The sequence below is a fragment of the Periplaneta americana genome, chromosome 1 (assembly GCF_040183065.1).
Source record: "Periplaneta americana isolate PAMFEO1 chromosome 1, P.americana_PAMFEO1_priV1, whole genome shotgun sequence".
Classification (NCBI taxonomy): Eukaryota; Metazoa; Arthropoda; class Insecta; order Blattodea; family Blattidae; genus Periplaneta; species Periplaneta americana.
In genome coordinates this window covers 19589080-19603582 of record NC_091117.1, presented here as the reverse complement: position 1 = coordinate 19603582, position 14503 = coordinate 19589080, and the positions used below count along the sequence as shown (strand labels likewise).

At 33.5% G+C, this 14503-nt stretch overlaps 2 protein-coding genes across 2 annotated transcripts in view; one reads left to right on the top strand and one right to left on the bottom strand.

The window, feature by feature from the left end:
- The window catches only part of Spg7 (SPG7 matrix AAA peptidase subunit, paraplegin), a 431125-nt gene extending 427579 nt beyond the window's left edge, over positions 1–3546 (bottom strand). Inside the window, exon 1 of the mRNA XM_069842717.1 lies at positions 3521–3546. The gene's annotated coding sequence lies outside the window, so the exon portion shown is untranslated. The remainder of the gene's footprint in view (positions 1–3520) is intronic.
- Positions 1–14503, top strand: part of LOC138711451 (fork head domain-containing protein crocodile-like) — a 259199-nt gene that overhangs the window by 150353 nt on the left and 94343 nt on the right. The gene's annotated exons all lie outside the window — the stretch shown is intronic.

Genomic DNA, 14503 nt, shown 5'->3' with positions numbered 1-14503 from the left:
CATTGGTTATGGGACGAGTTTGGTGAATTGGAAACGCATCTGACAGAAACTGATCTATACGGACTCTGCTGAACGTTTGACTGAGACACATTTTAATTAATCGAACTAGTTTCTTGGGAATACCAAATTCAATAAGAATATCATATAAAACTTCTCTCATAACCGAGTCATATGCCTTTTTGAAATCTATGAATAAGTGATGTAGGCCTACTGTATCCTTATACTCCCATTTTTTCTCCAATATCTGTCGAATACAAAAAATCTGATCAATAGTCGATCTATTACGCCTAAAACCACAGTGATGATCCCCAATAATTTCATCTACATACGGAGTTAATCTTCTAAAAAGAATATTGGACAGAATTTTGTGCGACGTCAATAAGTCAACTTATGAATAATTTCAAGGAAAAATTGTTCCGGGGCCGGGTATCGATCCTGGGACCCTTCCCTTAGCGCGCGAACGCTCTTTCGACTGAGCTACCCCAGGAACCATACACGACACCGTCATAATTTTTCCTTTGTATCCACACAACTCAAATGAGCTGACAAGACGCCAGAACTCAACTATGAGTGCACACAAATACTTGAGTCGTGTGGATACAAAGGAAAAATTGTGACGGTGTCGTTTATACTGTAGTTCCTGGGGTAGCTCAGTCGGAAGAGCGTTCGCGCGCTAAGCGAAGGGTTCCAGGAACGATACCCGGCCCCCGAACAATTTTTCCTCGAAATTATTCAAACCTGCTTTACAGGGAGCTACTACCTGAAAGCCAGATTTGTATAAGTCAACTTATGTACAAGTAGGCCTATAGAAATGAAATTACAATATATATGAATAAAAAACGTACTTAATTACCAGACTTCGACCTAGGGACACAGAGTAACCAGTATGAGGTTTAGAGTACACGGAGTATAAATGACTTCATGACCCGTGTGGAGGGGTGACTGCAACAGCACAGGTGGGTCCGTAATTTACATTACCGTTGTGTGTAGGCCTATTGCTGCTTGGCTGCGGTACGTGTAACAGGCTTCGGCGTAGGGACACCTGATTGAAGGTTACAACTCACGTTAATACTTTAATGGTATACATTTATTGTCTACACTAGGAATGTACTGTATATACTGCAACTGTACAGGGTGAAATATATTTTGTGCCGTACTGTGACGGACTGTTTACATGTTGAGACACGAAGTAACGGCGCGCTCCATCTCCCACTCCGCTCGACCAGCACAACACTATCTTCCGTGCGCTCTGAACTTCATGCATTTCTGTGCCCAGGAGCGAAGCCTGTTAATTATGTACCAAAAATAAAAATATTTCACGCAAATCCAACGGATTTAATAAATCACTTGTTACTTTATATTATAATTTTTTGCAGGGCGGACGCGAAGTATTAATTTTTATGACTTTTTTTTATGTGTTTTGGGAGTTCGCGCGTCTAAAAGTTTTGAGGAATAATGCTTTAGCCAAATAGATGGTACTGATCGGTATCAACTTTTTGTTTATTTTCAGAATTAACATAATCTAATGCAAGCGTGGTAAAGCCTGGGTTACTACCACGTATGAATTTTAACCTATTTTCGACACCGCACTGGAAAGAAACGGTAAGGAAGTGTGGAATTAGTCAGGTCATCAAATACTACGTGTTGTGGTTGTGGTCGTGAAGTCATACATTATTTGTTTACGTTTGGGTTTCTGTTGCACGCCGCGGATGTGTGCACGTCCTTAGCGCTGTTGTTCAAATGAAAGTGTTTGTTATTTCACGCCGATCGGATAACCCTCGACAGATGGCCTGGCTGGCTAGCTGGGCGTTACATGACGAGCAACCTCTTGCGCAAATTAACAATACGAGATAGCTGCTGCAACAAACTGCACTGAGCTGCCATCTACCCTCCAAGAATTAGCAACAGTCCTTTATTATATACACATAATAACGTTATCAACAATTTACTTTCTTCTTCTTACTTCCGTCTCCTTCAGCTTATATTTTTCTTATTTTCTTCTGTGTTCCTTTCTCTACGCAGATAGTACCATGAAAAGGTACTTAGATTTTTAATTTAATGGTACTTCGACTTACAATTTAATAATAATAATAATAATAATAATAATAATAATAATAATACTATCACATCTCATCTTTCATAGGTTGGCAGGTCTGATTAGAGATGAGCTTAAACGATATTTTCAAATATCTGTGACAACTGTGACTGTGACAATTAAATATCTGTGACTTTTATCGGTGATTTTGTCACACCGATATTTTATATCGCTAAGTAAGCACAATATGCATGAATTAGACCGATATTTTGTCACACCGATAAAAATTAACAGGAAATATTAAAGAGCAATGAAATGTGAATGCGATTTCTCTATACACACCACAAATCAATGATTTATATTGGAAAATCCAACAAATAAATTATGTACATGTACCATTAACAAATAAATACCTACCTAACTAAACAGTAACATGTCGAAAGTTAACCTCATGTATTTTATTTTTTTTTTAATTGAGTTATTTTACGACGCTGTATCAACATCTAGGTTATTTAGCGTCTGAATGATATGAAGGTGATAATGCCGGTGAAATGAGTCCGGGGTCCAGCACCGAAAGTTACCCAGCATTTGCTCGTATTGGGTTGAGGGAAAACCCCGGAAAAAACCTCAACCAGGTAACTTGCCACGACCGGGATTCGAGCCCGGGCCACCTGGTTTCGCAGCCAGACGCAACCTCATGTACCAAGAGGTTATATTGTAGATAGTGAATCATTTGATAATTTTAAATGTAGTTGGGTATGGAGAAATTGAGGTTATGTGATTATTCTAATCGTTTTAAAATTGATCCTTTTGTTGTATATATAATGAATACATTATTTTAAGTCGTGCATTAACATTATAATTTTGAGTCACAGAATAAAAATTAACGAAACATACTGTAAGTATTCGGAAAAATATTGGAAAATAATTACAAAACAGAACAGTTGATCAGACAGGATTTTACATAAGATAAAGTACTGGTAACCAATGGTATTATTATTATTATTATTATTATTATTATTATTATTATTATTTAAATCGTACCGCCCGATAGCTGTTATTGTATCATGCGCATGCGCAAACTCACGACGTAGAGGAAAAAATATGTCACAGAGTACTGAATACGGAGCAGATTTCGATAGCGATATTTTGTCACAGATATTTCGCGTCATCAGTCACAGGTTTATCTGTGACAAAAAAATACCTGTGACAAAATATCGGTTTGTGAAATATCGACCATCTCTAGGTCTGATGTTACATGCATTCTGCGTTCGTCAAAAATGACGTAGGACGTTTAGTTCAGTATTTTTTCGATACGGCTGAAAGCTTGCTCACATTAGACTATAGGCATAGGCCTACATGTTATTGTTAAGAAGATGACTACGAAATGTGGAAATATATTCAAGGAAATGCTAGAGCTAGTGAGAAGGCCAATTTCAGTTCGAACTATATAAGTACAGGAAGTATGTATGAGCTTCGACTTACCTCTCCGACAGAATCCGTGAGGCTGGATGAAGATTCTGAAACAGAGGAAATAAAAAAATATCATCATCATCATCATCATCATCATCATCATCATCATCATCATCATCATCATCATCATCATCATCATCATCATCATCATCATCAGGGAAAGGGATCTGGAGCGCTAAAAAGTGATGGTGAAACATTGTACCTAATAGGGTGGAAGTGAAATAACCCTGCAGATTTGCAAAGCGCATTGGTCATATTGAGTATAACAAAAAAGTAAGTAAAAGTTTAACGAAATATATTCTTAATTGATTATATTACGATGCTTTATCAAGTACTATGGTTATCTAGCGTCCGAATGAGATGAAATACATGTGGTACTATACTTTAAGGAACATTAATATTGTGTTTCTTAATTAAGGAGCATTAATTCCCCATGCTAATAATAATGAATACAGCACCACTAAAGTAAATACATGTGCTACTATATTTTAAGGAACATTCATGTTATGTTTCTTAATTAAGGAGCATTAATTCCCCATGCTAATAATAATGAATACAGCACCACTAATGTAAATACATGTGCTACTATATTTTAAGGAACATTCATGTTATGTTTCTTAATTAAGGAGCATTAATTCCCCATACTAACAATAATGAATACAGCACCACTAATGTAAATACATGTGCTACTATATTTTAAGGAACATTCATGTTATGTTTCTTAATTAAGGAGCATTAATTCCCCATGCTAATAATAATGAATACAGCACCACTAATGTAAATACATGTGCTACTATATTTTAAGGAACATTCATGTTATGTTTCTTAATTAAGGAGCATTAATTCCCCATACTAACAATAATGAATACAGCACCACTAATGTAAATACATGTGCTACTATATTTTAAGGAACATTCATGTTATGTTTCTTAATTAAGGAGCATTAATTCCCCATGCTAATAATAATGAATACAGCACCACTAATGTAAATACATGTGCTACTATATTTTAAGGAACATTCATGTTATGTTTCTTAATTAAGGAGCATTAATTCCCCATACTAACAATAATGAATACAGCACCATTAAAGTAAATACATGTGCTACTATATTTTAATGAACATTCATGTTATGTTTCTTAATTGAGGAGCATTAATTCCCCATACTAACAATAATGAATACAGCACCATTAAAGTAAATACATGTGCTACTATATTTTAAGGAACATTCATGTTATGTTTCTTAATTGAGGAGCATTAATTCCCCATACTAACAATAATGAATACAGCACCACTAAAGTAAATACATGTGCTACTATATTTTAAGGAACATTCATGTTATGTTTCTTAATTAAGGAGCATTAATTCCCCATACTAACAATAATGAATACAGCACCATTAAAGTAAATACATGTGCTACTATATTTTAAGGAACATTCATGTTATGTTTCTTAATTGAGGAGCATTAATTCCCCATACTAACAATAATGAATACAGCACCATTAAAGTAAATACATGTGCTACTATATTTTAAGGAACATTCATGTTATGTTTCTTAATTGAGGAGCATTAATTCCCCATACTAACAATAATGAATACAGCACCATTAAAGTAAATACATGTGCTACTATATTTTAAGGAACATTCATGTTATGTTTCTTAATTAAGGAGCATTAATTCTCCATGCTAACAATAATGAATACAGCACCACTAAAGTAAATGCATGTGCTACTATATTTTAAGGAACATTCATGTTATGTTTCTTAATTGAGGAGCATTAATTCCCCTTACTAACAATAATGAATACAGCACCACTAAAGTAAATACATGTGCTACTATATTTTAAGGAACATTCATGTTATGTTTCTTAATTGAGGAGCATTAATTCCCCTTACTAACAATAATGAATACAGCACCACCAAAGTAAATACATGTGCTACTATATTTTAAGGAACATTCATGTTATGTTTCTTAATTGAGGAGCATTAATTCCCCTTACTAACAATAATGAATACAGCACCACTAAAGTAAATACATGTGCTACTAAATTTCAAGGAACATTCATGTTATGTTTCTTAATTAAGGAGCATTAATTCCCCATACTAACAATAATGAATACAGCACCACTAAAGTAAATACATGTGCTACTATATTTAAGGAACATTCATGTTATGTTTCTTAATTAAGGAGCATTAATTCTCCATGCTAACAATAATGAATACAGCACCACTAAAGTAAATGCATGTGCTACTATATTTTAAGGAACATTCATGTTATGTTTCTTAATTGAGGAGCATTAATTCCCCTTACTAACAATAATGAATACAGCACCACTAAAGTAAATACATGTGCTACTATATTTTAAGGAACATTCATGTTATGTTTCTTAATTGAGGAGCATTAATTCCCCTTACTAACAATAATGAATACAGCACCACTAAAGTAAATACATGTGCTACTATATTTTAAGATACATTAATATTATGTTGTTTAATTCCCCACACCAATAAATTAAAACAGCGCTGACAATGTAAATGTATGTGCTACTATATTTTAAGAAACATTAATGCTTTGTTTCTTAATTAAGGAATATTAATATCCGACACTAACAAATGAACACAGCACTAGCTATGTAAATGTATGTGCTTTAAGAAACACTAATGCTTCGTTTCTTAATTAAGGAACATTAATATCAAACACTAACAAATGAACACAGCACCAGCAATGTAAATACATGTGCTACTATATTTTAAGGAACATTCATGTTATGTTTCTTAATTAAGGAGCATTAATTCCCCATACTAACAATAATGAATACAGCACCACTAAAGTAAATACATGTGCTACTATATTTTAAGGAACATTCATGTTATGTTTCTTAATTAAGGAGCATTAATTCCCCATACTAACAATAATGAATACAGCACCACTAAAGTAAATACATGTGCTACTATATTTTAAGGAACATTCATGTTATGTTTCTTAATTGAGGAGCATTAATTCCCCATACTAACAATAATGAATACAGCACCACTAAAGTAAATACATGTGCTACTATATTTTAAGGAACATTCATGTTATGTTTCTTAATTAAGGAGCATTAATTCCCCATACTAACAATAATGAATACAGCACCACTAAAGTAAATACATGTGCTACTATATTTTAAGGAACATTCATGTTATGTTTCTTAATTGAGGAGCATTAATTCCCCATACTAACAATAATGAATACAGCACCATTAAAGTAAATACATGTGCTACTATATTTTAAGGAACATTCATGTTATGTTTCTTAATTGAGGAGCATTAATTCCCCATACTAACAATAATGAATACAGCACCATTAAAGTAAATACATGTGCTACTATATTTTAAGGAACATTCATGTTATGTTTCTTAATTAAGGAGCATTAATTCTCCATGCTAACAATAATGAATACAGCACCACTAAAGTAAATGCATGTGCTACTATATTTTAAGGAACATTCATGTTATGTTTCTTAATTGAGGAGCATTAATTCCCCTTACTAACAATAATGAATACAGCACCACTAAAGTAAATACATGTGCTACTATATTTTAAGGAACATTCATGTTATGTTTCTTAATTGAGGAGCATTAATTCCCCTTACTAACAATAATGAATACAGCACCACCAAAGTAAATACATGTGCTACTATATTTTAAGGAACATTCATGTTATGTTTCTTAATTGAGGAGCATTAATTCCCCTTACTAACAATAATGAATACAGCACCACTAAAGTAAATACATGTGCTACTATATTTTAAGGAACATTCATGTTATGTTTCTTAATTGAGGAGCATTAATTCCCCTTACTAACAATAATGAATACAGCACCACTAAAGTAAATACATGTGCTACTAAATTTCAAGGAACATTCATGTTATGTTTCTTAATTAAGGAGCATTAATTCCCCATACTAACAATAATGAATACAGCACCACTAAAGTAAATACATGTGCTACTATATTTTAAGGAACATTCATGTTATGTTTCTTAATTAAGGAGCATTAATTCTCCATGCTAACAATAATGAATACAGCACCACTAAAGTAAATGCATGTGCTACTATATTTTAAGGAACATTCATGTTATGTTTCTTAATTGAGGAGCATTAATTCCCCTTACTAACAATAATGAATACAGCACCACTAAAGTAAATACATGTGCTACTATATTTTAAGGAACATTCATGTTATGTTTCTTAATTGAGGAGCATTAATTCCCCTTACTAACAATAATGAATACAGCACCACTAAAGTAAATACATGTGCTACTATATTTTAAGGAACATTCATGTTATGTTTCTTAATTGAGGAGCATTAATTCCCCATACTAACAATAATGAATACAGCACCACTAAAGTAAATACATGTGCTACTATATTTTAAGGAACATTCATGTTATGTTTCTTAATTGAGGAGCATTAATTCTCCATACTAAGAAATGAATACAGAATTACTAAAGTAAATACATGTGATATTATATGTTAAGTTTTATAATTCCCCATACTAACAAATGAATACATCACTAGAAATATAAATACATGTGCTACTATATTTTAAGATACATTAATATTATGTTGTTTAATTCCCCACACCAATAAATTAAAACAGCGCTGACAATGTAAATGTATGTGCTACTATATTTTAAGAAACATTAATGCTTTGTTTCTTAATTAAGGAATATTAATATCCGACACTAACAAATGAACACAGCACTAGCTATGTAAATGTATGTGCTTTAAGAAACACTAATGCTTCGTTTCTTAATTAAGGAACATTAATATCAAACACTAACAAATGAACACAGCACCAGCAATGTAAATACATGTGCTACTATATTTTAAGGAACATTCATGTTATGTTTCTTAATTAAGGAGCATTAATTCCCCATACTAACAATAATGAATACAGCACCACTAAAGTAAATACATGTGCTACTATATTTTAAGGAACATTCATGTTATGTTTCTTAATTAAGGAGCATTAATTCCCCATACTAACAATAATGAATACAGCACCACTAAAGTAAATACATGTGCTACTATATTTTAAGGAACATTCATGTTATGTTTCTTAATTGAGGAGCATTAATTCCCCATACTAACAATAATGAATACAGCACCACTAAAGTAAATACATGTGCTACTATATTTTAAGGAACATTCATGTTATGTTTCTTAATTAAGGAGCATTAATTCCCCATACTAACAATAATGAATACAGCACCACTAAAGTAAATACATGTGCTACTATATTTTAAGGAACATTCATGTTATGTTTCTTAATTGAGGAGCATTAATTCCCCTTACTAACAATAATGAATACAGCACCACTAAAGTAAATACATGTGCTACTATATTTTAAGGAGCATTCATGTTATGTTTCTTAATTGAGGAGCATTAATTCCCCTTACTAACAATAATGAATACAGCACCACTAAAGTAAATACATGTGCTACTATATTTTAAGGAACATTCATGTTATGTTTCTTAATTAAGGAGCATTAATTCTCCATGCTAACAATAATGAATACAGCACCACTAAAGTAAATGCATGTGCTACTATATTTTAAGGAACATTCATGTTATGTTTCTTAATTGAGGAGCATTAATTCTCCATGCTAACAATAATGAATACAGCACCACTAAAGTAAATGCATGTGCTACTATATTTTAAGGAACATTCATGTTATGTTTCTTAATTGAGGAGCATTAATTCCCCATACTAACAATAATGAATACAGCAGCACTAAAGTAAATACATGTGCTACTATATTTTAAGGAACATTCATGTTATGTTTCTTAATTGAGGAGCATTAATTCCCCTTACTAACAATAATGAATACAGCACCACTAAAGTAAATACATGTGCTACTATATTTTAAGGAACATTCATGTTATGTTTCTTAATTGAGGAGCATTAATTCCCCATACTAACAATAATGAATACAGCACCACTAAAGTAAATACATGTGCTACTATATTTTAAGGAACATTCATGTTATGTTTCTTAATTGAGGAGCATTAATTCCCCTTACTAACAATAATGAATACAGCACCACTAAAGTAAATACATGTGCTACTATATTTTAAGGAACATTCATGTTATGTTTCTTAATTGAGGAGCATTAATTCTCCATACTAAGAAATGAATACAGAATTACTAAAGTAAATACATGTGATATTATATGTTAAGTTTTATAATTCCCCATACTAACAAATGAATACATCACTAGAAATATAAATACATGTGCTACTATATTTTAAGATACATTAATATTATGTTGTTTAATTCCCCACACCAATAAATTAAAACAGCGCTGACAATGTAAATGTATGTGCTACTATATTTTAAGAAACATTAATGCTTTGTTTCTTAATTAAGGAATATTAATATCCGACACTAACAAATGAACACAGCACTAGCTATGTAAATGTATGTGCTTTAAGAAACACTAATGCTTCGTTTCTTAATTAAGGAACATTAATATCAAACACTAACAAATGAACACAGCACCAGCAATGTAAATGCATGTGCTACTGTATTTAAAGAACATTAATGGTTTTTTTCTTGTGGGGGGAGGGGATCTGTGAGTATACCACTAGGCCGCTTTCGGTATTGTTTAGTTTCTGTTTCTATTTGTGTTCTAAATGACTTGTGTTCATTTAACTCATTATAGACTTTAATTAATATTTATGATATTGGTGATTGAATCATGCATGGCATATTAATCAATCATGCATGGCATATAAATTTCTAATCTGACATTTGCCTTTGTGACTGGGGAAACCCTGAAAAACCTCAGTGAAATTGGTCGGCCACGGGCCCTCCCGAATGCGAGTCTCAGACGCTACCGTCTGAGCCAACTCGCTCGGTGTTAAGAAATGAATACAGCACTAACAATGCAAATGCACGTGTTACTATATTTAACAAAAAACAATGATGTTTTTGTTTTTATTTCCGCATACTAGCACCGGGACAGGATCATAAATTTTTCAAACGGCTCACGTACTAATTGCTTAAGCCACAACTCTTACAATATTTGATAACTGGCCTGCACGCACTTGTCAACACCGGGGGGCTTTTCGCTCCATTAACACGCCGCCTCACTTTATTCCGTGGGCACACAATTTAATCGATCCATTGTAAATAACATAACCATCATTCCAAGGGGTGTTTGAAGAACAACCCCTAGTCAGACCACACATCAACCCTGCCTCTTTTCAGTAGCTCCCTCCAACCGGATTAACATGGCGGACTTACAACCCCACAAATCAACCCTCTTACATTAACTCAGTCCCTTCTGTGTGGACGATTTAAAAGAGCGTAACCAACTTCTTTTCACGGCCGTCGAGAGCCAATTTGCCGACATCTGTTTGGCGTAGCAACAGAGAGCGCAAAAAATTACTAGAGAGGCATGATATTGTTACACTCCAATTTTCTGCTTCGGAAATGGTTTCTACAGGGTGATGTAGTACATGCTTTGCTACAAGCAGAGTTGTGGAGTCGAAGTAGTAGGCAATTTTCGGTTATGCAGGGTGATTCAGGGGGATTTACTGTCCTTTACGAAGCTTATTTCTGAAGGCATTTTGAGCAAAAAATGTCATATATAAACATAGTGCCTACGTATTCTCAGTATTTTCAGAGTTACACTAATTTAAAGTTGTTTTTAAAATACGTATTTTCTTTAGTTTGAAGGTAAAAGAATAATACAGAGAATGAAGTCCACACCTGTGGAATAACGGTTAGCGCGTCTAGCTGCGAAACCAGGTGGACCGGGTTCGATTCCCGGTCGGGGAAAGTTACCTGGTTGAGGTTTTTTCCGGGGTTTTCCCTCAACCCAATATGAGAAAATGCTGAGTAACTTTTGGTGTTGGACCCGGGACTCATTTCACCGGCATTATCACCTTCATCTCATTCAGACGCTAAATAACCTAAGATGTTGATAGAGCGTCGTAAAATAACCTACTAAAATAAAAATTAAAAAAATAGAGAATGAACCATTCAGAAGTATCATTTCTTTAATTGGCAAGTATTATGAAGCTAAAAATGTGCTGTGAACTCCCTAGTTGCTTTGTACAGGCATTTTTTTTATATTTTTAACTAGAAAATTATATTATTCTTACGCTCTTGGGGTAACTTTCGGTGTTGGACCCCGGACTCATTTCACCGGCATTATCACCTTTCATCTCATTCAGACGCTAAATAACCTAAAGTGTTGATAAAGCGTCGTAAAATAACCTACTTAAAAAAAAAAGAGAATGAACCGTTCAGAAGTATCATTTCTTTAATTGGCAAGTATTATGAAGCTAAAAATGTGCTGTGAACTTCTTAGTTGCTTCGTACAGACATCTTTTTCTATTTTTAACTAGAAAATTACATTATTCTTACGCACTTATCACAACAATTATTACAAATCACACCACTTCCACCGACTTAATTATTTGCAGTTCAATTTTGCATCCTAATTTACAGTCTTGGAGAGTTTACAACATTTTTAAAAATGTCGCCGTCCGCTTGAGTACACTTGGCCGCACGCTTGTGAACGGCACTCGTCGCTCTACGTAACTGCATACGGCTATCTTTGATTTCCGTAGCGCTCGCGCTGGCTGCTGACTGCACGCTGACCAAGGTCACGCGTTCACAGCAATGCGTTCCAATAACGAAACGTAACTCTGTACATATTGAGAATAGGACCCATGTCTATATGACATTTTTTACTCAGAATTCCTTCGGAAATAAGCTCTGTAAAGGACGGTAAATCCTCGTGAATCACTCTGTAGCCTATATAGAATGGGAGTCAGTGAAAATATAGACTGGGATGCGATTCCAGCCCTGTTATTATGAAAATATTTCATGCATATTGTCCTATTTCAGTATAAAAATTCTTGACATATTTTTATGCACATTTCCTTTTGTGATAGCAAAATTGTATATTCAGCAATTCTCGGAAAGGAATGATTCACAGCCTGTGGAAACGCGGCGTTATGCTCAGCTCATTTCTTTTAGTATCACGTGCGTCAGTCTATCTGAAATAATATCAATGGAAGCACAGTGTACTCCACTGCAAGAGTACTGGTCATTAATTCAAAATGTTATTTATGATGTGTCCCCTAAACACTTGGAATTACAAAAAAAAGTTTCTAAAAAACTTCAATCACTGCTTGAGGAAAAATTGTGGATATTATTCTGTCTGTAGGGTAGCAGAAATGTTACGTGGTGAAGCTGCAGAATTAGAAGAGAAGTTGACGTAAGAAGAAATACGGAATTTATCCCATGCACCTCTGACTTCTTGTGTGATGTGGACAGGTTATTCTTAACGTAATTACAAAACTCTGTGTTCTAATTCAATTCAATTCAATTTATTTGGCCATTAGACATACAGTTTTAGGCTTCGTCAGAATACATTGAAAAACATATAAATACATTTTTAAAAAACACTAATAAAAGAAACAGTAAAATTTAAATTATACAATGAAAACATGAAATAATTTGAAACTTTAAAATTAAAGAAAACTAACTAAATTGCAATTAAACTTATTTATTAAAATACAATTTCATACAAATTTGTGCTGAAAAACTCAGCAACAGAATAAAAAGGATTATTTAATAACCAATTGTAAAATCTAGTTTTGAAGCTATTGATTCGTAATTTATAATATTGACTGGGGAGCTTATTATATAATTTCATCCCCATAATTAAAAGTTTGTGTTGCTCTTGTGTAACCTACAATATGGAATATTAATTTGTTCAGTATTTCTAATTTCATGATCATGTATATTGGCCAATTATTAGTAATTGTCGATATTTTGTAGAGTGTAAGTACTAGATCATATGTATAAAAATTTATGATTGTTAAAATCCGTGATTGTCTGAAAAGTGGCCGACAATGTTCCTGATAGTCTGATTTACATAAAATTCTAATGGCTTTCTTTTGTAAAATCAAGACGCTTCCAATTTTGGTTCCATTTCCCCAGAAAATTAGGGCATATCGGATTATCGACTGAAAGAAAGAAAAGTAGGCACATCTTAAATAATTTTGAGAAACGCAAGTCGTTAATTTCTTTAACAAATATAAAACTCTTGACAGCTTTGTGCATATGCATTCGATGTGCTTATCCCATGTTAAACTGGAGTCTATAAAAAGTCCTAGAAATTTTGTGTAGTTGAGTCTGTTGTCCTTATTTACAGTATTAGATAATTTAGGCTGAAAGTTATGTTGATAGTTTTTTCTTGATTAAGCAAGAAACCATTAGATTCAAACCATAAAGCCATCTGTGATAGAGTGTCGCTGTTGAGAGCATGTAATTGATTTAGAGCAGAGGAAGAACATAGGAAAGTAGTGTCATCTGCATACATAATTGTTATTGCTTTAATGAATTCTGGAAGGTCATTTATTGCCATTAAAAATAATAGAGGACCAATTATTGAGCCTTGTGTGATAAGCGTAGGAGCTTCACCATGGAAAACATAAAGATGAAATCCATCGTTCCCTGCAATTCTAAGCTTTAATATGGATAAAAGAAAACGATTTTATATGTAATTATTAATATTAGCAGTGAAACTAAAATTAGTTGTTTATATGGAGAAGAATGGAACGTGGGAAGTGGACAAACATAATAAGAAAATGAAGTTGTGTTGGAAAGAGTGGATGAAGAAAGAATGATGCTGAAACTGATCAGAAAGAGAAAAAGGATAGTTGGGTCACTGGCTCAGAAGAAACTGCCTACTGAAGGATGCACTGGGAGGAATGACGAACGAGAGAAAAGTTCGGGGCAGAAGAAGATATCAGATGATAGACGACATTAAGATATATGGATCATATGCGGAGACTAAGAGGAAGGCAGAAAATAGGAAATATTGGAGAATGCTGGATTTGTAGTGTAAGACCTGCCCATGGGCAGAACACTTACTTATGTATGTAACTGTGTTTTATTGCAATGTACAATGTTTTACGCCAGTTTC